Source organism: Pleurodeles waltl, chromosome 3_1 (assembly GCF_031143425.1).
Source record: "Pleurodeles waltl isolate 20211129_DDA chromosome 3_1, aPleWal1.hap1.20221129, whole genome shotgun sequence".
Lineage (NCBI taxonomy): Eukaryota > Metazoa > Chordata > Amphibia > Caudata > Salamandridae > Pleurodeles > Pleurodeles waltl.
Window position 1 is genome coordinate 51,680,156 of NC_090440.1, and position 22,027 is coordinate 51,702,182.

Sequence of the window (22,027 nt, forward strand, 5' to 3'; positions counted from 1 at the left end):
AATCCTTTGTTCTGCCTTCCTGGGACTGGGCTGCCCAGGCCCCAGGGGGTCAGAAACCTGTCGAGGGGTTGGCAGCAGCTGCAGTGGAAACCCCGGAAAGGCAGTTTGACAGTACCCAGGTTCTGTTCTAGAGACCCGGGGATGCATGGAATTGTCCCCCCAATACCAGAATGCTATTGGGGGGACAATTCCATGACCCTAGACATGTTACATGGCCATGTTCGGAGTTACCATTGTGACGCTACATCTAGGTATTGACCTATATGTAGTGCAGGCGTGTAATGGTGTCCCCGCACTCACAAATTCCGGGTAATTTGCCCTGAACAATGTGGGGGCACCTTGGCTAGTGCCAGGGTGCCCACACACTAAGTAACTTTGCACCTAACCTTCACCAAGTGAGGGTTAGACATATAGGTGACTTATAAGTTACTTATGTGCAGTGTAAAATGGCTGTGAAATAACATGGATGCTATTTCACTCAGGCTGCAGTGGCAGTCCTGTGTAAGAATTGTGTTAGCTCCCTATGGGTGGCAAAAGAAATCCTGCAGCCCATATGGATCTCCTGGAACCCCAATACCCTGGGTACCTAGGTGCCATATACAAGGGAATTATGAGGGTGTTCCAGTGTGCCAATGAGAATTGGTAAAATTAGTCACTAGCCTGCGGTGACAATTTTAAAAGCAGAGAGAGCATAAACACTGAGGTTCTGGTTAGCAGAGCCTCAGTGATACAGTTAGGCACCACACAGGGAACACATATAGGCTACAAACTTATGAGCACTGGGGTCCTGGCTAGCAGGATCCCAGTGACACATATCAAACACACTGGAAACATAGGGTTTTCTGTATGAGCACCGGGCCCTGGCTAGCAGGATCCCAGTGAGACAATAAAAACACCCTGACATATACTCACAAACATGCCAAAAGTGGGGGTAACAAGGCTGGACAGAGGCTACCTTCCTACACACATTATATAGATCCATTATATATATCCAATAATTAACTAAGATCCCATTTTACTATTCCCATTCACGAACAAGTGATGTGCAATCTTCACATCGTCCTGTTTGCAAGTGGGAGCACAATTGGTCAGTGTAATGCAACCTATGTACAGTTAGATCACATCACAAATACTGCATTTGCATGGGGGCTTAAATCGGAATAAATATTAATTAGGCAAGTTGCAGTTTGTGACCCCCTGTAATTGCCTGAACATTCAAGGAAACAAAAGACAGGAAACCTGTGTCCCTGAATTTGCATTCCCAAATAAGAAATGGTTGCATTTTAGAGCAGCCCAAGTCCATTAAAAGAACAAGCACTAATTAAAACAAAATAACGACTTTCCATTTTTGGAAGATATTCGGTAGACAATGCAACGGCTTCTTCCCACAGGCCACCATCACAATTTCCATAAAGAAAGATGTCCCATGTGGACAGCAATCTTTTTACAAATTAGATACCACCCCCTTTGAGTTGTCAATACCTGATCAATGGTTTGTGACTACAGATATGGTCACAAACCATTTCTACATTCCTCTTCAAATTGCAAATAGAATGAGTAGGCCCCTTTCAAACATTCTTCTATTTGCGATTTGGACAGTGTCGCAAAAGCCCTGTTACGAGTCGGAAAGGTCTTAAACTAGATTATTTTCACCTACATTTACTGAGAGTGGCCAAACCCTTCATATTTAATCTCGTAAGGCACTGGTCAATTAGCACCTTGAATGCAGGAATCCACAAGAGCTTTGCTCCACTGAAAGCTATACTACAAGGTCCTGCCAAATACATTCCTAACACCTGGAAGAATGAATGCATAATTCTAGTATTCACTCAAATGGCTGCTATTAGCAGCCAGATATACTTTGATATACTTTGAAACAACTTGCATCTTCTTTAAGGCTCTAAGATTAAACACGACATACTTAGCAAATAAACCTACAATATCTGGATGAAACAAAAATGTATGATCTAAATCATCTCTCAAACTAGAAACACCGAGGGGCATAATTACAAGAAAGTGGTGCATCGTAGATAATGCTCCACTTTTCTTGCGCCCCATTGCACCCCCTAACGACATTAGGTGTGAGCCCTGTCAAGTGGATACTATGTGAATACTGTTTCACCATGCAGCAAACTAGAAGCGATCTTCCTCCTTTATCTGTTTTGGTAACAAATTTGAGAATTTGTTATCCCAGCCTTCCATTAAATTCTCTTAAATTAATTAGTTTTTTTTACAGGCATAGACAAGTGGTTGCTACAGTAACAGATACAGAATAATATATGTTTCTGCTCTGAATGCATGGCTTATGTTTTCAAATCATACATGGATTACTGCCAATGATTTGTAAAACAATTGTTTTTTTGATTCACGCATATGTCAGTGCGGATGTTGGTTGTCATGGTTTCTATTCTAAGTCTACTTTCTCTGGCAGAAAAATACCATTAGGATCACACCTTATGCCAAAATGTTTTGTCAAGAAAATATTTTCCTGAAAAGCTTGAGATCTCTGAAAATGTTGATGTTCATTGTAAATAAGGTGTTTCTATGAAAGTTGGTGCAGTTTATAGCTGTGTAACTCAGACACATTAATGCTGCCTAAATCCACCTCTCCCTAATCCTAGAGTTGGCGTGTCAGTAAAGCTAAGACCAGAGGTAAAACCTGCTGCACTGAGAAAACTAATTTTTGTCATTCTGTTAAGAGTAGTTTGCTGCACTGAACGACTTCCTGCTGCACCTTCTGAATCCATAGAAACCTCTTTATGGAATAATATACCCCCATCAAATGCATGTGCAGGATACAGGTCAACTTGAGCTTCTGTGATTAAATTTATCTGTTGTGGACATATATTTTAATAAGGTTTGTATCCAAATTCATATCCCTGTTCTGTTGGACAATCACTACATAAGAGTACATTAGAGGACGTGAAGAAATTTTTCAGATTTCCATAATGTATATAGCATTTGACACTGTCTGTCCTCTCCTCCCATCATTGGCAACATCCTCACCCTTGGAAAAACGTAGTCCTTTTCCTAAATCAACCCTCCCTCCACTCTCATTCTCAACACTTCCACAGCACCTATCTGCTTTTAATGAGCAACACTTCAACACCCGATCTACCTCCAGATGTGCTGCCTTTATCCAGTCCTCAATACTGTACGATATTGTGTATTGCCACAGCATCATGGAGACTTCCATCTCCCTGCATTTAGATAACTCCTGCATCTCAACCACAGCAACATTTTACAAAAAAGTATAAAATGTGTAACCAATTAGGGATCCAAGAGAAAATCTTCACTCATAATGGACAACACATTAGAATAGCTTTATTTTCTTCATAGATGACCTCTTAGAATTAGTTCAGAAGTTGGTCATAATTTTAAACCAAACAATCCAGCTAGGCAACTTGAAAATTGACTTTTCATACTCCTTTTTACAAGGGGTGATCACAGTATTGCAAATTTGCTGTGGCTCCTAATGCAAGCAAGATAAGTAGGGCCCTCTTTCACAGTAAATCTCACATTTCTAGTTTATCTTCTGCCTGAGTAGATTGCTGGTTTCTCAGTTTGTATTCTTGTTGTTTACTAGTTATAGTGTTTAAGTTATTTGCCCTAAATGTGTAGAAAGTGCTGATTTGAAAACGTGAGGAGCAGTTAAAATTGATGGAGAAAGGATTTACAGATGATTTGAGAAGAGACATTGGGTTTTATTCCCATGAATTGTTTTCTGAAATGTTAATGCAAATGATGCTTTCATCAGCACACTGTGCCAGTAAAAGTCGTCAAAATCTCTTAGGATTTACATGCAAATGTTAGGAGTATGGGACAATCATTTGTGATATTTGGAATTATTTTTAAGAAAGTTGTGGCAAATTGTTACATTTTTCACAAAGTCTGTAACTGCTCGAAATTTGTATAATTTCAAAGTGGCAACACCACTCCATCAATTCATTCTTTGAAATATTAAAGTTGGGAAGTTAGAAACACGGGCAGTCCAACACCAACCACATTAATGGAAGATCATGTTTTTTAATCCACATGTCACCATCAAATATCTTAGTTAACTGTGGCGCAGACGGTTTGGATCAACTTTAGTAATCTGAGTGAGATGTTTGCTGATCCTTTCCTTGACAGCAGAGGAATTTGGAATAACTCAGCAATTAATATAGTGTAGTGGTAGCAGTACATTTGACAAATACAGTTTGAGCTTTCACGGTTACATTGTAAACCAATACAACTAGTCTGATTGGTCAAAACCGTTCCTTTAAATGCACAGGTTGGGGAGTTGCGGTCAGCTAGTTTGTAAAAATGTATTTCCCTTCCAGTCAAATGATCCAAACAAAAGCAATGTTTCTGCTGTGATGATAAAATATCTATATTATGAAGGGCTTGAATTCTAAACAGTATTAAGCAACACCTTAATCTCTTTTCAGATTGTAGAAAACAGTATACTGTTGGCTTCTACCCAAAGCCTCGTTAACTCCGCAAAACGTATGAACATGTGATGGCTGTCTGCCTCTGATGAGTTGCATTTCTTATGTGCTGGGGCATCTTTCCCAGTGAATCTACACGGCTTTTGAGGTGAACAATACACCCTATGTAAGGCAAAAAATGTATCCTACTAGGGCATCAAGCTTAGCCATGGTGTAAAGAGTATTCAAAGATACTTGCCACCGTTTCTCCAGTTCTGTCATCAGCAAGATTCCTTCTCAATCATGATACACCTACTTTACTTGGCTGCCTTCTGCTTAGAGTAACCATATTGAGATTTATTTTATGGTATTACATCTTCTTCGATCAATTCTTCATATTCCCAATAGTCTTCCCCACCCCAGTTGTTTTAGCCCACCAAGATGCCATCTTTAAGTATTTAAACCTGGAAATTGTTTCCTCTATGATTTGCAATTTAATATTGCAGGTTATCAAGCAGGACCGTGCCAGAAGTTGACCCCAAACACTCTTAACTGCTTTCTTCAATGGGAGGCACAACTTCACTTCTATTTATGAAGGGATGCCTGGGAAGTCTCAGACTGATGTAAAGTCAGTACAACAGAGGGTGCAGATTTTCCACCACATATTATCCCACAGACCTAAACTAGCTCTTGCACTTTCAAATAAACTTTCTTCATAACAAATCAGGGCACCAAATATAGATAGGAATTTCATCTGTTCCACATCTCTTAGCATTCATAAGAATATTTTACCTCTGAGTGTGTTATCAGGCACAGTAAACATAATTATGCAATTTTTAAATTGGAAGGTGTAACAAGTTACAGACCAGACAGCACTAATCCACCTTTATCTAGTTTCCTCATTAACGTCTTCCAGGATAGTCTTAACCATTTGTATGCCCAGATAAAACTGGTAATTTTCCCTGGGTAAAATATATCTTTTCCTCTAGGACATGCTGGGGGGATGGTATTGAATAGGGAGGTTATCTTGGGGATGATCAACATTTTTTAAAAGTTAACCCAATTGTAAATTGTTTGTAGTAGGTTCTTCCATTTATTCAACAGCCTAAATGTCTCTTTGCCCATCTTGCTCAAGTTAATCACTGGCATCTCTTCCGACTCTTAGCTTAGAATAACATTTTCTCATTCTTAATGTTCCTTGTCATTATCTCAGTTTTGGATTTGTTAGATTGTTGTCCAGAAGTTTACCAAAATCTTTTTCAACTATGGAAACGATCTAACTTGGTCCGCAGTTTATAGAATTGTGTCATCTGCATATAGTGCAATAATAGTTGCCAGGTCCTGATATTTTTGTTGTTCCTAATTAAGTAGATGAGATAAAGATCATCTTAGTCTCATCGCTCTGGCAATATTAAATTTGTTATATAGCCAACCATCTACCAGAATTTGGGCACTCTGCAGGTTATAGAAACTTGTTATTCTTTTGGTAGTGCGTTTAGCCTGATTAGATATATCCATATTAACCCTATTGCTTTAAGCTTTTGTGGTATCCAATGTAGCTATTGCTAGCTGTTTGCTATTTGCTACTACCATTCCTATTGATCCTACCCTTAAATGTGTTAACTTGTATAACGTTGTGCTGGAGATAAGACCCTACTGGTCTGGATGAATGAGGGTATAAATAAGAACTCCAAGTCTTCTAGTGAGTATGACAGCAAAATTCCTATATTTGCCACTCAGCTGGGGGGCAGGGTATGGGTGGACCATGGGCATTCCTTTGCATCCACCCGTTGATCCAAATGTGTAAACATGTAAGTACAGAGCATTTCTTTGCCCTCCATTTTATGCAACATAGTGCAGCAAGTTCCTTTACTGCACCACATTGCGTGAAATAATCATAAATGTGCCGGTAGTGTAAGTTAAGGTATTGACTAGGGCCCAGATTTACTAAGACTTTGGGTTGTCTTTGTGTCATGCAAGACGCCACAGGGTGACACATGGACAACACATAGGCTTCTGTAAGAAAGCCATTTAAGGAGCTATTTGTGTGATTTTATGAATACATTTAGTGGTAGACATTTGATGGGTGGAGCATGTGCAACCACCCAAGGAATTTGACCCCATGCCAGATTTACTAAAGGTAGTATACCTGGGATTGTGACAAGAACCTGTGCAAAAGATGCTGAGAGGCTTAAATGAGCTGTAAGGAGGAGAAATAACTTTATTTCTCCTCTTTCTCTGCGGGATACATTCTGGTTTTTTTATGGAAAAAGAGTAAAATGTCTTGTTTTTGTGCAGAAAGGTTCTTCTTCTGTACAAAAACACTCCTGCCTATAACGCAGGCACCATTGTACCATGATGATGCATGCATTTGTGCTAGGCAGCACAAAATGTGCCAGTGATAGGAAGAAGCATAGTAGACATGGCACGTTTGTGCTCTCTGTGTTTCAAGCAACACAGTGCAACAACTTTGTTTTCTGCCTTGTGTTGCGTTAAACAATAGTAAATATGTCCCTATGTTTACAAGAAGACTCCATGGGCCAGATGTAGAAAACGTTTTGCATGGTGCAAACAGCGAATTGCGCTGTTTGCGCCATGCAAAAAGCACATCACGATGCTCATTCCCATTTTGCGAGTCGGTAACCTGGTTACCGACTCGCAAAATGGGAATGCGACTCGCAAATAGGAAGGGGTGTGCCCCTTCCTATTTGCGATTCGCATCGCGATGTAGAATTGCTTTGTGACCGCGAACGTGGTTGCAAAGCAATTCGCAGTTAGCACCCATTTCAAATGGGTGCTAACCCATTCGCAAAAGGGAAGGGGTCCCCATGGGACCCCTTCCCCTTTGTGAATGGCTGTGAAAAAATTAAAAAGAAATGTTTAATTTTTTCGAGTGTATTACAACTTGTTTTCCTTAAAAGGAAAACGGGCTGCAATACAAAAAAAAACAACTGCTTTATTAAAAAAGCAGTCACAGACATGGTGGTCTGATGTCCCCAGCAGGCCACCATCCCTCCTGTGAGTGGTGTGAATCGGAAGGGGGTCGCAAATTGCGACCCACCTCGTTAATATTAATGAGGTGGGTCTTTGTGACCCCTTTCCGATTCGCAGATGGTGTCAGGGACACCATCCTGCATCCGCATTTGCGACTCTCAAATTGCGAGTCGCTCAGACTCGCAATTTGAGAGTCGCAATTTCTGATATTGCTCCATCTAGCCCCATGTCACTGACCACTGTTCAATTTGTACCTTTAATAAATTAGTATTTTCTGGTATTTGTTGTCTTGGTGAATGTAAAAGGTTGGATTACTGATTGTGGGGGAGGGAGAAAAAGCAGCAACCACTATCACAAGAGTGAAGTTTCATTAAACCCCAAATTAACCAGTGCATACAAGAGCAGTCAAGGTTATCTTATAGGAAATGTACAAAGTATGTGTGCAACACTGCAAACAGTAATAAGGTGAAGACACAACACAGGAAGAATCATAGTTCCAATTAGAAATACAGACTACATTTTAAACAGTTAAACAAGACCAAAATGACAAAAATCCAATCATTAGAACCGGAGATGTGCAATTTTAAATATTTCAATGAATTAAGTGCCAAAAAGCATGGATATCTGGTCACACCTGACAACGATACAAGTTCAGGCCAACTGCAGTGGAGCAAGGCCTGGCTAAAGGGAGCCAGTTTGGGCTGCTGAACAAGAGTACCTTAAATAATTGCGGAGCGCTGCGAGTTCCTGAATCAAGGATGTGTTGCACAGGTGAAGCAATGCGTGGTCCTGGTCAATAAGATTTGCACAGACTCAGTTCTGGGGATCTGCAAGGCTGTGATGCGAGGTCCTGCATCATTGTTGAGGTGACTGTACATGAGGGGTCTTGAGATGTGAAGTCCTGCATCAAGGATGAGTTGTGCACCGACTGGTTCCAAAGAAGTTACGAGGCTTGCATTGTGGAGTCCTGCGTCATCATTGAGGATGCAGTCAACAAGGTGCTTGTGATGTTAGGTCCTGCATCTGGCATGCATCTCACAGTGGTGGCTCGGATAAGGCTGTGGGCCGTGAGGACGACTCAAAGTCCTGGCACTGGGAAAGTCCACAAAGCAGAAACAATGCATTGGTTCTGCTCAAGGCTGCATCACACAGAAGAGGAGCTGCATCAGTTTTGCTGGTTCCACAGATAGGCTGGCAGAGCATCTTCAGGCTCACTTGCAAGAGCCCAGGACTCAGGTGGCATTACTTGGCAGGATAGGGCTCACAGTTGCAGAGTCCATGTGCTGGTTACAAGAGACTAACCCTTAAACTCACTCTGGTGGGCCTGGATACAGGTTGCAGTTCCAATCCTTCTCACCCAGGCAAAAGAGCAGTAGTTCAGCACAGCAGGGCAGCAGTCCTCAGGTCAGCAGTCCAGCAGAGTGGCAGTCCTTTCAGCAGCACAGCAGTCCTTCCTGACAGAGTCTTGCACAAGTCCAGAAGGGTAGGGTGTAAGGGTCCAACGTTTATACCTGGTGCCTACTTTGAAGTATAGGAAGCTCCTAGAGGGTTTCCGACTGCTTGAGGTTCCAGACAATCCTCTACTCCCTGTCATGGCCCCAGATTTTCTGGGGTCACAAAAGACCACTGTCAAACTCTTTTTGAGAGTGCTCAGGAGGAGCCTTTGTGTAGTTCAAGTGTGGTAGTTAACAGCTCCTCCCCTTCGTTAACTGAGAGTGGTCCATCCTGCCAGCACCTAGATTCCCTTTGTCTCACTGTCTGGGAGCAATACAGAAGGACCAATTGCCAGATACACCTAGTCTTGTGACCCAGAAACAGTCTGTGGGCACCAAATGGCTGGAGCAAGAAAATCGCAACTTTCTAAAAGTAGCATTTCAGTGACTAAAGAGGGCTTTTAATTACAATTTGTTTAGACACCAGTCTTGAACTGTCTACCTGCTCCCAAACGGAAGTTACAGTTTATGGAATGTAATCCCAAACGGAGGTTACAGCTTATGGAATGTAATAAGGTAACTCCAATGTTATCCTATTGGAGAGGTAGGCCTTTCAGTAGTGAAAAATTAACATAAGAGCTTTTCACTACCAGGATATGTAAAACTTAAAAGTACATGTCCAACTTTTTTAAATACACTGCACCTCGCCCTCTGGAATTTACAGGGCCTATCCTAGGGGTGATTTATATGTATTAAAAAGGAAGGTTTGGGTCTGACAGAAAATGTATTTTGCCAGTTCGTCATGGCAGTCTGAATCTTAAGTGGGTGGCACAATAAATGTTGCAGGTCCACAAAGTAGCATTTAATTTACATGCCCTGGGTACATGTAGTTCCACTTTACTAGGGCTGTACAAGCAAATTAAATGTGCTTATTGGGTGTAAGCCAATGCTACCATGTTCAGAGGAGAGCGTAAAAGCACTTTAGTATTGGTTAATAGTGGTAAAGTTCTAAGAGTCCAAAAAGCCAACAAAAAACGGTTAAAAAAACAGAAAGGTGAAGGGAAAAAGCCAGGTAACGATCCTACAGAAACTGCCAAATCAAAACAGCTAGTTTTAGTGAAAGATCTGGACTAACACATCTTATAACAATGAATTTGAAAAGCAAAGGCAATACTTGGGAAAGTTATGTTACGATTACACAAAGCCATCTGGTCTTCCATGAAGTATAATCCCCAACATTCATAAAAGAGTTTAATCTTCACCCAAGTCTAACACATTGTATGCAGCAATCGGATGTCACTTGCTGAATGTGCATTTGGGGTAGGATTTTCCCCAATTTACTCCCAGCATTTAGTGCTAGTTTCTTAGCTCAAAATGCATCCTGCCATTTTTCACTGAGAAAATAGCGGTAATTCAACAGAGCATGAACAGCAGTAGGAGCAGCCACTCACAGTTGCTAAATATGCTCTCGCTGTAGGATTTCTTTCCCCAATTTACTTTTAACTACTAGAGTAGATATAATTGTGTTACTATTGGTAATTGAGCATCAAAGAGTAATGGAGAATTACCAGATTAATGCAGATTATTGCAGATTAATGCAGATTACTCCAGCCTAATTGTATTCTGCCCAGGCAAAACACAAAGGCCTTGACAGAAAGAACACCACATCTCTTGAAATCCTGGAGGGTCCTTCTCTCAGTAATAATCCCTACTGCTTCCTGTCTTTGGGACATAAAAGCTTGTGAAACCACTGAAAATATTTTTAAGACTTTCTAGATTCAGCAACCCAGATTTATAACCAGAATCTCTTAATTAATGAGTCTAAATGAGTCCTAGATTTTCCCTGAAACAGAAATGTACAGTTTCAAATGCCTTCTTAGCAAAATCACCTACATCATCTCTCAATAGTGTAGTGCTGCCACATGACATTTGTAGAAATGAGCATAACCTAGACCCATATATGTTGTCAGGCAACCACTAAAGAACTAACATGATTGTATAGATTAAATATCAAAAAGCAGATTAACCTGCTGTTCCTGCAACTCAAGCTATCTTGAACAGTCCAGTTCTTTTTGCATACATTCTAGAGAGACTGAAAAGAGAGTTGTAATTGTTTTTCGACATATGCTGAATAAATGCCTGAGCTCCAAGACAAATGAGGCTGTGCATCTTTTGTTCAGTGCTGCATGAACCTTCCGGTCTAATGTATCCTTAGGGATTGTGTACTCGGCTGCTGTGGATATCCTACCTGCTAAATTCAAAAGCATAGATTCAGCTGGGACAGCGTACATCAAATTTAGCACCTGTACATCCACTGGAAGTATTTTAGCCGTGAACTGGTTATCATCAATTTCTCTGGATAGTTCCATTCTCTAAAGGCTTTGCTCTTTGTGGCTTATGGAGAAGAAACCAGCAGTGGAAAAAATATCATGTTTCTCAATGATATCTTCTCAAAGGAAGGCATTTCCTGGGGAGACTTACTGGAATTGGGCTTAAATGATTCTATAACTGTTTAAACAGCTCTTTTCCCTATAAACATCCCAACAAACACCTGGAGCGCAAATGGAGAGTGACTTAGGACAGTAGACACCGGAGCACATTCAAATCCGCCCTGAGTCGCTACCACCAAATGATCCAGATCACCAAAAGGGCCTGTCTGGTGGACAGTATCAATGCCAGTACCAATAGCATTCTGAAGGATTTTAACTCTCCAGATCTGATAGACCTCGCAAAACACCCCCATATCTTATACAAAGAGCCAGTTGTAACCACATGGTCTATCATCACCCCAGAAGAAACTGCTACCACCATGAACACCAACCACTCAGGGGCTTCATCAGCCCTCTGCCCGAAGCATGCCGACTCCAGAGGACTGCAGCCTGTCAGTTCTCAGTTCCATGCTCACGCCCATTCTGAATACCACCACCTTTTAAACGACCTTCCCAGATGCCTGGAAATGTCCAGCTGTCCTCCCATTGCTTCCATTCCCCCACCAAGGTCATAGAGAAACTCATCAATAGATACCTCACCAAATACCTCAATGACCACAAACTCCTCAACATTACTCACTCTGGTTTCAGACCCAACTACAGCACGGGAAATGCCATCATCATTAATGTGAAAGGCATCCGAATTACTCTGGACAGAGGAGACACAACAGTCCTTATCCTCCTGGACCACTCCTCAGCATTTGACATGGTCCCCCACCCCGTCCTCATCCAACGCATATATGACATTAGACTCCAAGGACACACACTCCAATGGATCTGCTCCTTCCTGACTCGAACGCCCCAGTCAGTCAGCCTGGCGCCTTACACTTCAGACATCTGCAATCACATCTGTGGAGTTCTGCAAGGATCCTTCAAAGGCCCTACCCCCTTCAATGCATACATGGTCTATCTAGTCAGCATCATCTGCTCTTACAACATCAATGTCCTCTCCTACTCAGAGGACATGAAACTCATTCTCTCCCTCACAGACAAGAAGCCCAGTACTAGGATCAGGTTCAGTGTCCACATGACTAAAATCGCCCACTCGATCAAGACCAAGGTGGTCATTATGGACATGGCGGGAAAGACCCCACTGCCGGACATGACGGTAACTACCGCCAACAGGCTGGCGGTCTGGAACGCAAAATAATGAAGCACATGAAAAACAGCCAGCATGAAAACCACTCACCGCCGGCAGAGGAGTGCCGACATTGACGGAAGAGACTGCCCACAGGCCGAGGGAAAGACCCCACCCACTCAACAAATAATGAAGCACAAGACCGCCGTCAGTTCGGGAGCGGGAACCACCGCCACACAAAGCCTGCCGGACACGAACCAAATAAAAGGAAACACTCACCGGAGGCACACACAACACGCCGAATCAGACATGGTCAGAGAATTGGAAATCATGCCAGTTCTGCTCCTTGCCATATACCTCCACGACCGTGACCACCAAAGAAGATGATGACGGTAAGTACCGCAACCTACTAAACAAGGGAAGAAAGGGCACAGTAACATATCTCCCCACCCACCCCACCCACCCTGTAATGCACCCCCAGCCCCTCACACCATCACAAGCCATACACACCAGAACAAGAGGTACTTACCCGACACAAGGCCAATACAACCTGCCCAAAGTACACACATGTGCACACCATATCCCCACAATGAAACAAAGAACCATGTCTCCAGAGTGTGCCAATAGCAACACTGGGCACTCAAACTTTAATACATTTCGAAATTTCAATGTTCAAATAAGGCCATTGGCCAGTCCAACATAAAAAGGCTGAAGGGCCCCATCTTGACTCCCACTTGTGCACATGGTACTCCACCATAAAGGGACATCAATGGGGCAGCCAGGCACCTCAGGGGACAGTGGCAGGGAGTGGTGGAGGTGGTACTTACGTCTTGGAAGGGGGGGCTTGGGCTTACATTTGTGAAGTGGTGGGGGTTTGGGTTTAGCCTTGGTTGTGGGGGTGCAGGCTTGAACCGGGGGTGGCAGATTGACCAGGGCCAGCACTGGGTCTCTTGCTCATTGGGGAATGGGCATGGGAATGGGAAGGGCGGATTGGGGCGGAGTTAGACGTGGAAGGAGCGGACAGGGCAAGGAGGTGGGCACGTTTAGGGACGAGATGGGGTGGGCCAGTGGGTTCGAAAAGGTCAACACGGGACAGGAAAAGTTTCTTAGGGGCAGTTGGGGTGGGCATGGAGGAAGGTCTGGGAGTGGAGGTAGAGGGAGTGTTTGTAACAGGTGTAGGTGTGCTGGACGTGGATGCAGGTGCCTGTACAGTATGCTGAGGTGTGGTAGATGTGTGTTGGGTGGGTGTCTGGGAACGTTTGAGTGTTTTGGGAGGAGGGGAGTGGACACAGTGGGACAAGACAGGCTGCTAATGTACATGAATGTTGTCTGGGTGTCTGCAGGTCTGGTGAGTGTGCTGCAAGTGTCAGTCAATGTCATTGTGGTGAGTGTAGGTGTGGTGTCTGGGGTGGATGACTGGATGTCTGATGTTGTGGTGACTGCAAGAATGGGGTCAGCAACAGTGAATGAGGGTGCAGTGCTTGTGGGTGCGCATGTAGAGGTGACCAACAGGGAGGCGGGAGAGGTGGACACACTGTGGGCAGTGCATGTTGTCGTGTGTGCCTTTGTATGTTGACTGTGTGTATGCCTGTGGTGGGAAGTGAGGTGCTTGTGTTTCTGTGTATGTTTTTTGAGTGTTGAGGTGTGTGCATGGCTGTCTGAATGTGTGCTTGGGATGGGTGAAGGGAGTGGGGTGCTGGAAGGGGTAGAGGTGGTTGGAGGGGGGCAAGAAAGACCAGGGACACTGGCTACCATCAAAGAGGAGGCCAGAGCCTGAAAAGATATGTGTAGGTCAGACATGGCACCGTGATGCCTTCCCGGTATGCATTGACTGCTGCATCTGCAATGCTAGCCCCTGGATGGCATTCACGATGGTTGTCTGCCCTACAGAGATGGTCCTCAGGAGGTCAATAGCCTCCTCCGTGAGGGCAGCAGGGCTGACTGGGGCAGGGGATGAGGTGCCTGGAGCGGAGACGCCCACCCTTCTGGGTGAGCAGGCACGGGCAACTGGGTGGGGAGCAACTGGGAGAGCAGTGATGTTATGGGGGGTGGCGGAAGATGACAAAGAATAAGTGGGCCCACTAGGGTCCGCCACCACCAGGGAGCTCCCATTGGAGGAGGTATCAGAGTCACTACCACCAGTGGTAGTAGCCTCCCCCGTGGTACTCCCTTCGCCCTCCAACCCACCCCATCCGTCCCCTTGGCGTCGGTAGACTCTGCCTCCTTATGCTGATGTACACAGATAACACAAGAGTACAGGGGTGGGGAGACAAAACATGAGAGCTATATGTAAATACCTGAATGGATGTACATATTTGGTTCACTCATACTCCTACCTAGCCTATACACCAACACGAAGCACCCACAGCTATAGTAATGCCTATGCCCCTGACTAGTGGCCACAACCCTAGCATACAACTATTCTCCCACATGACACAAGGACCTGATGAACTGCAGACCTGCCCATGGGGCCCAGATTGCTGTAAGACACCTGTCAGAGTACCTGGCACTAGACAGCATGCATCCTACAGCACCCTCAGACATCCATCAAAGAGGCATGATGTGGTGTTGGTACTCACCCTCTTATGGCTGCTGTGCAGCCTTCAAACTCCCATCGAAGTCTGGATACGCCACCCCCAGAATGCGGCGCATTAGAGGGGTCAGGGACTTCCCTAGCTGGGCCTCGCAGGTCTTCCTGGCCCAGCGCTGTAGGTCCTCCCACCGCTTCCTGCAGTGGGTGCTCCGCCAGTTGTAGACCACCAGGGTCCTCACCTCCCTGGCGATGGCCTGCCAGAGTGCCTCTTCTGATGGGTGCTGACCTGTAGGGGACACACAGAAAAGAAAAACAGAGTTCAGAAAATGTCCATGTGTAGTACCGCTGACTATACGTCCCATATGGGACGGACACTTCACAACATAATTTCACCACCTCACTCACGGTAAATGCCACACATTCTACGCCTGCGCAGGTACATACCGAGCACACATGCATACAGGCATCCGCCACCATCACACACATCCATGCACGTCAACCGCCTACTCACCTGCACCTCTGGTCGCCCATATAACTTGGCATACTGCGGTAGGACCCCGTCCACCAGCTTCTCCACCTCCTCCGTGGTGAAGGCCGGGGCCCTTTCCCTTGTGACTCATGCCATTTGAGTAACCAGAGTCAGGACACAGCAGCACACTCAGTGGAGTACTTCCATGCACGGGATCCAGGAGTCAAGTGAACCTGGGGTGACGAATTGGCATACGCTCCGCGGCGTTGTGCACCACCACTGCCAGCGGCGATCATGATAGGCCCAGATTCCCCATTGACAACCATTGTAACCAATGAATGGGTGCACGGTGGTGAACACCGCCTTACGCCATAACAACAGCCGCCAGCGGAATGAGGTCACTTCCACTGCTACATTTCTGGATGGCAGGTGGCTTCCATTTTGCCAGCACAACGCAGATATTTTATTGTAATGTGCCCCATGCAGGCCCTATGGGCCCCATTCCTTAGTTGCATGCACACATGACTCTTTCCTACCCACAACAGTCCAGACGTATCACCTCATACATGTCCCTACAGTTGTACATCATACATCCCTTGTGTGTAACCTACATATTGTAAACAGTTATTCATATACAAAATGTTGTGCATATGTATATGTGTCCCTCACATGTGTTCTCCACTTCCCCTATGTACAGACCCATGTGGCGAGGGAGGGACCCATCTGTGTACAGACCTCTTATAGATTTGGAGTCCATGGTGGAACGTCACATCATTATCAACTACAGACTCAATCGTGCTACAATCCATGAGCTATGTGCATTACTGAATCCAGTACTGAGACCGGCTAATCGGAATCAGCATGCCATCCCTACTGAAGTGCAAGTGCTCTCTTATTTCAGGTGACAGTGGGCATGGGTGCAGGGTTCTCACAGTAAATGTCTAGCCTCATCCAGTTTAAATTCCTCGATTAATTTGTACTACACCTGCAGACATATGTGAAGTTTCCCCAAAGGGCTGATCTCCCTGGCATCAAGTCTGAATTTTATGCCTTTGCTAACATTCCCCATGTGATAGGTGCCATAGATGGCATCCACATAGCTCTCCTCCCCCTAAGAGTAAATGAACAGGTGTACAGGAAGAACTTCCACTCAATGAACATACAATTGGTGTGTACTGCAGACCAGTACATATCACACGTGAATGCCATGTTTACAGAATCAGTCCATGATTAATTTGTCCTGAGGAACAGCAGTGTACCACACATGATGGATCAACTACAAGGGGACAGAGGATGCCTCATAGGTGAGTGTGTGTGACACTGGTTCTGTACATAGCTGACAGCCAGACTGCCTGCAAGTAATGGCAGTGTGTTACCGTCTTGTTTCAAAACACTTTTGCAGGTGATTCTGGCTATCCCAACATGCATTGGCTCCTGACACCTGTGAGAAATCCTAGGACAGATGCAGAGAGGAATTACAGTGAGGCCCATGGACGTACTAGGAGGGTGATAGAGCGTACTATATGTCTCCTGGAGGCTAGATTCTGTTGCCTCCATCTCTCTGGGGGTTCCCTGTGCTATGGGCCTGAGAAGGTGTGTAGAATAGTGGTGGCCTGCTGCATGCTGCACAATGTGGCTGTGAGGAAGGCTATTCTCCTAATGGAGAAGGAGGGTGCAGTACATCCAGACCTGCTTCATCTGAGAGGGGATGAGAGTGATGGTGAGGATGAAGAGGGGGAAGATGTCCACTCCAGGAACCAGCTGATCCAATTATACTTCCAGTGATCATGAGGTATTGTTTACTGATGATGTTGTCTGCAATGCATAATAACTGTCTGACTTATTCACTATTGTGATGTAGAGTCTGTAGTCATTGACAGTGTTACCTGAATATAGAGGTGTCATGTGCCAATGAGACAAACATGGTGTACATTTATGTTTACTGCACACAATGTTGTGCGTGGGATGACATTCCTGCAATAAAGGTCTGATTATGGAATTCACTGGAAAATGCATTCACATTTACATATTATTCTTCAATATGACAGGGGACATACAATTGGGTGTACATGTGTTTTATTTGGTGTCCTTATTGCATTGGTGCGCTTTAAATAGATAGGGAGTGGGCTAATGGTGGAGGTCCATTGCAGGTACATGGGCTGGGCGATTGGTGGCAGTGGGTATAGGTCCATCTGTCCCTTGCAAGTTGTTATGTTGCTTTTGGTGGGTGAGGATGGTGGCACAGTGGTACACTTGGGAGACAGTCCATGTAAGAGTCACTTCTTAGTGGGGGCCTTTGTCTTGGCAGGTGTTCCTGTGCCATATCTGGGTCTGAGGGACTGTTTGAGGGTCTGTTGCTGGGCTGCACAGGTAAGGGTGCTGGTCTCCTGTGTGTCCTTTACCAGTGCCACCAGTCCAGTTGCTGCTGCTGATGTAGATGGCTGGTGTGTGTCCTGGTCAGTGGTAGGGGCTTCCTGGTTTGTGGGGGTCTCAGGCTGGGTAGGCGGTGGTTCTGCAGCACCCCTGCTATGGTGGCCATGGTAGCATTCAGTTGTTTCCACTGCTCCATGGTCTCTTGATGTTGGGATATCTTCAACCTTTGGCTCTGTTCCAAGGAGGCCAGGATCTGTCCCATCCTGGGTATGGTGGTATGCTCCCAGGACCTCAGAGATCACCTCCTGGGCTTCAGCATCCATCCTTTGGCCTCCATCCTGGGCCACTGATGCCCGCCCACTAGGCCTAGCCCCCTGTGTCCCCTGCACAGGTCTGGCAGTACCCCTTGTACTGGGGCCATCGTCATCCTGCCTGTTAGTATGTGGAGATTCTGGCCTCTGTACTTGTGTTCCACGAGTCTGTGACCTGGATACACTGGTGTGAGGTTGTTTGGCCAGGGCTGATGTTGGTGGCTGGGTGGTAGGGGTGTCAGTGGTGTCCTGGGTGGGGCTCCTGGAGGATGACAGTCCAGGACTGTGTAACGGACCAGGGTATTCCTCTCTGTTCACACTTCCTTCTCCAGTTTCCTGAGTGGGGCCTCTGTCTCCATGTGGGGCCCTGGCACTCCTTTTCCTTTCCGTCAGGGTGGCATGGGTGGTGGTGCCTGTTGGGGGGAATGGACATGTATGTTACATTTACTAAATCGGATGAGGATGCACAGCTCTGCCCTATTTTGTGCAGTTTATTACCCTGTTGGGCCATGCAGGAACCTATTGTGGGGTTGCCATTGCATTTTGCATGGGATGTGGAGGTGCCTTGTGGGTGGTGTTGTGCCATTGTGATTCCTTGCAGGGGTGGGTGGCTGTGCACAGGGGGAGGGATGTGGGCCTGTTAGTGGGTTTGTGGGCATGCAGGGTGACTGGATGTAGTGTTTGTGGCCTGGGTGGGGTAGTGGTCCTGGTGGGGCATGCATTGTAGATGACTTACCCGAGTCCATTCCTCCAGTGAGTCCCATGAGGCCCTCAGGGTGCAGGATGGCCAGTACCTTTCCTTCCCAGTCGGTGTAGTTGGGGGTGTAGGGCCTCCCCCAGTCTTCTGTACCGCAATGTTGTGCCTCTATGCCGTGGACCTCACCTTCCCACGCTGGTCGTTCCATCTCTTGCGGATATCGTCCCTCGTGCGTGGATGGTTTCCCACTGTGTTGACCTTGTTCACTATTGTCTGCCTTAACTCCATCTTCCTGGCGATGGGTGTGTGCTGGATCTGTGCCCCAAAGATTTGTGGCTCGACCTTGAGTATTTAGTCCACCATTGTTCTTAGCTCCCTATCTGTGAAGCGTGGGTGCTTAGGGGGTGCCATGGTGTGTGTTGTGGGTGGTGTGTTGTGTGGATATTGGTAAGGGTGCTGTTGTGTGGTTGGGTGTGTGACTGGTGTGATGTTGCGTTCCATGTATGCATGCTGTGTTGTCAGTCTCAGTTGTCCTGTTGGCACTGCAAAGGATTGTGGGGTGTGTCTGTGAGTGTTTTATGGTGTTGTGGATGTGTGTCAGGTGTGTGGGTTTCAAAGTTGCCAATGTGTGCATTTCTTGCTGTTGGGTCCCATTGCTGGTGGTCTATACCGCCAATGGTCGTTCGACATCCACTATCTGCTGCGGTGATTTGTGCATCATTATTTGGACGGTGGGGGATTTGTCTGCTTGGCGGTGGCGGGGTGGGATGTGCAACCTTTCCACCCACAAGGGCCCTAGCCGTGGCTGGAGGTAGTAGAATTTTAGGTTTCTGTTTTTGGCATCATTATATGGCGGGTTTCTGTTCACCCCGAATGGTGGTCTTCTGTTCACCGTCACCACGGCGGCCAATGGTGTTTACCGTCATGTTCATAATGAGGGCCCAAGTGTCTAAAGCTGAACACTGAAAAGACAAAATTGTGATCTTTAGTAACAGCACTTCACGATGGGACTCCACCTGGTGGCCAACATATTTAGAAATGACACACATCCTCACGGCAAGGAAGCAAGAAACCTCATGATCGTCATTGACTGCAAACAAGACCACCCAGCAAACATGACTGCCCAAGTCAGAATCAACCAAAAACTCATCAAAAGGCTGCAGACCATTCAGAACTTGGTGGCCAGAATCACTCTCAACCTCCCATGCTGCATTCACATTACAGCACATTTGAAGGAGCTCCACTGGCTCCCCATGAACAATCGAGCACAATTCAACACAATTGCATCTGCTTTCACAAACCTTCCAGAAACCTCTCTTCATCCCGACTCCTACTTGCACACATCTAATTCAAACCAGGTTCGGACATCGAGCCTTGTCCTACATCATTCCTAATGCGTGGAACAACCTGTCACTCTACATCAAAGCCTCTTCCTCACTTCTCAAATTCTGCAAGAAGCCAAAGACAGGACTTTTTGAGTAGTCCCATAAGGCCCTAGGTTTGGCTAGGCCCACTACAGCTCAGCACCCAGATACCCTCTTGGGTGAAAGTGCGCGCTACAAATCTGCATGACATGACATGAATCAGCGTGTCTCCTTGGCACTTAAACTTATACTTACTGTGTCTGATCCATGCCACTGCCACTCACCTACCCAGCTGCCACCCTGCCCACTGCCTGACCTCATGCTGTAGAACACCCTCCATGGGAGTACAAGGAAGTCTGCATTTGATGTGCTAGTCAAAAACTAGCAGTGAGAGAAACTTCCAGCAGTCACCTTGGTGCCCACCTCAAAAGCAAGGCCTTCCTGAAAATCCTGTCTGTAGGATGATGGAAAAAAACACAGGATGTGGTCATGGCTCCACACCACAGTATTGAAGGTAGGAGGAAAGGAGCAAGGACCATGGGAGAAAAAGCTTGAAAGAAGCTTTTATGGATAGAAACCAAGGGCTTCTGATTATCTGTGGGAGAGAAGGATGCCTCACATTATTATTAATATAATTAAAAACTTTGAAGGTTTAATGGTAATAATTTAATAATGAACAAAACAATTTTAAATTGAGCTATTTTGTGAGAGGCTGGCAGAAAACCTTATTTATAGTTATAGGGGTCACATCCTGGGATGCAGTTGACAGATAAACATTCACGGAGAAGTAGGCATGTTAACACCTTTCAGTAGGTGTTATGTAAATCTGATAATTTGAGAAGCGTATATAGAATGGCATTCGATTTTGTGACATACTGCTTTTCATGCTTGGTCAAACGCACTGGAAAAGTTATATAACAACAAACTAAAAGCGAAGAATTACATTGAAAACACCGATCTTTTCCTGCTTATCAGAATCAGGATTACATGTACATATTTCATAGCCGCAGGGCAAAATGTAAAACGTCGTCCACTGATAGACCCACGCAAAAAGTAAGGTAAACAAAATGCTAGATTTAAGTTTCATGTTATTTTGTGTCCACAAAATGTCTCCAATACTTTAACTTAAGGTCATATATCATGGTCACTACATGCTTTCGGGCACTTATGCGCATGCATCAGCAAACTAATGACAGCATATGCCATGAGGGGCTGGAAGGGTAGAGAACCCCGTGGTAAAGTCCAAATAATGCGTGATGTGAAGAGTAAAACAACAGGCAAAGTCCCACATTCTTAAGAAGGGCCACAGTGGTGTACACAGTGGCAATTTTAACAGGGAGGGGAGCGTGGGAGAGGGAGGTTACACATGCAAACATACACCTCACTCACACCCATTGTTCACAGACACACTCACACACCCACTCACAACACTCACTGACAAATACACTTCCTTTCACAGATGCACACACACACACATGCACCAAACATAAAAAAATAAAACTTAACTCAAGAGCAGCAGCTCCAACAGGGAAGCCTCAGAGGTTCCAGGAGCCCAAGGTCAGCCAATCAGGGAATGCAGCAGTCCCAATCTCATCACAGAGTGGGATGGAGTCAGTGAGACTGCTGACCCCACCCACTCTGTGACGAGGTGTCACTGATTGAAACTCAGCCCTGGACACTTCAGGGCTCAAAAATGAAGTGCCCAGGTCCAAAACAATTGGTGAGGGTCCTCCTCGTGTGTCTTGAGGCACCTTTGCCAGGCTGAAGAGGTCACACCCACAGGAGCTGTGACTTCTTCAGCCCAGCAAAGTGCGGCTCAGGCAGCCAGGACTCTGCACATTTAGTGCATGTCCAGCTCCTGGCTGCCTGACCTGAAC

At 45.5% G+C, this 22,027-nt stretch overlaps 1 protein-coding gene across 4 annotated transcripts in view; it reads left to right on the forward strand.

Moving 5' to 3' along the window:
- LRRC4C (leucine rich repeat containing 4C) overlaps positions 1 to 22,027 on the forward strand; it is a 3,131,096-nt gene that overhangs the window by 2,599,993 nt on the left and 509,076 nt on the right. The gene's annotated exons all lie outside the window — the stretch shown is intronic.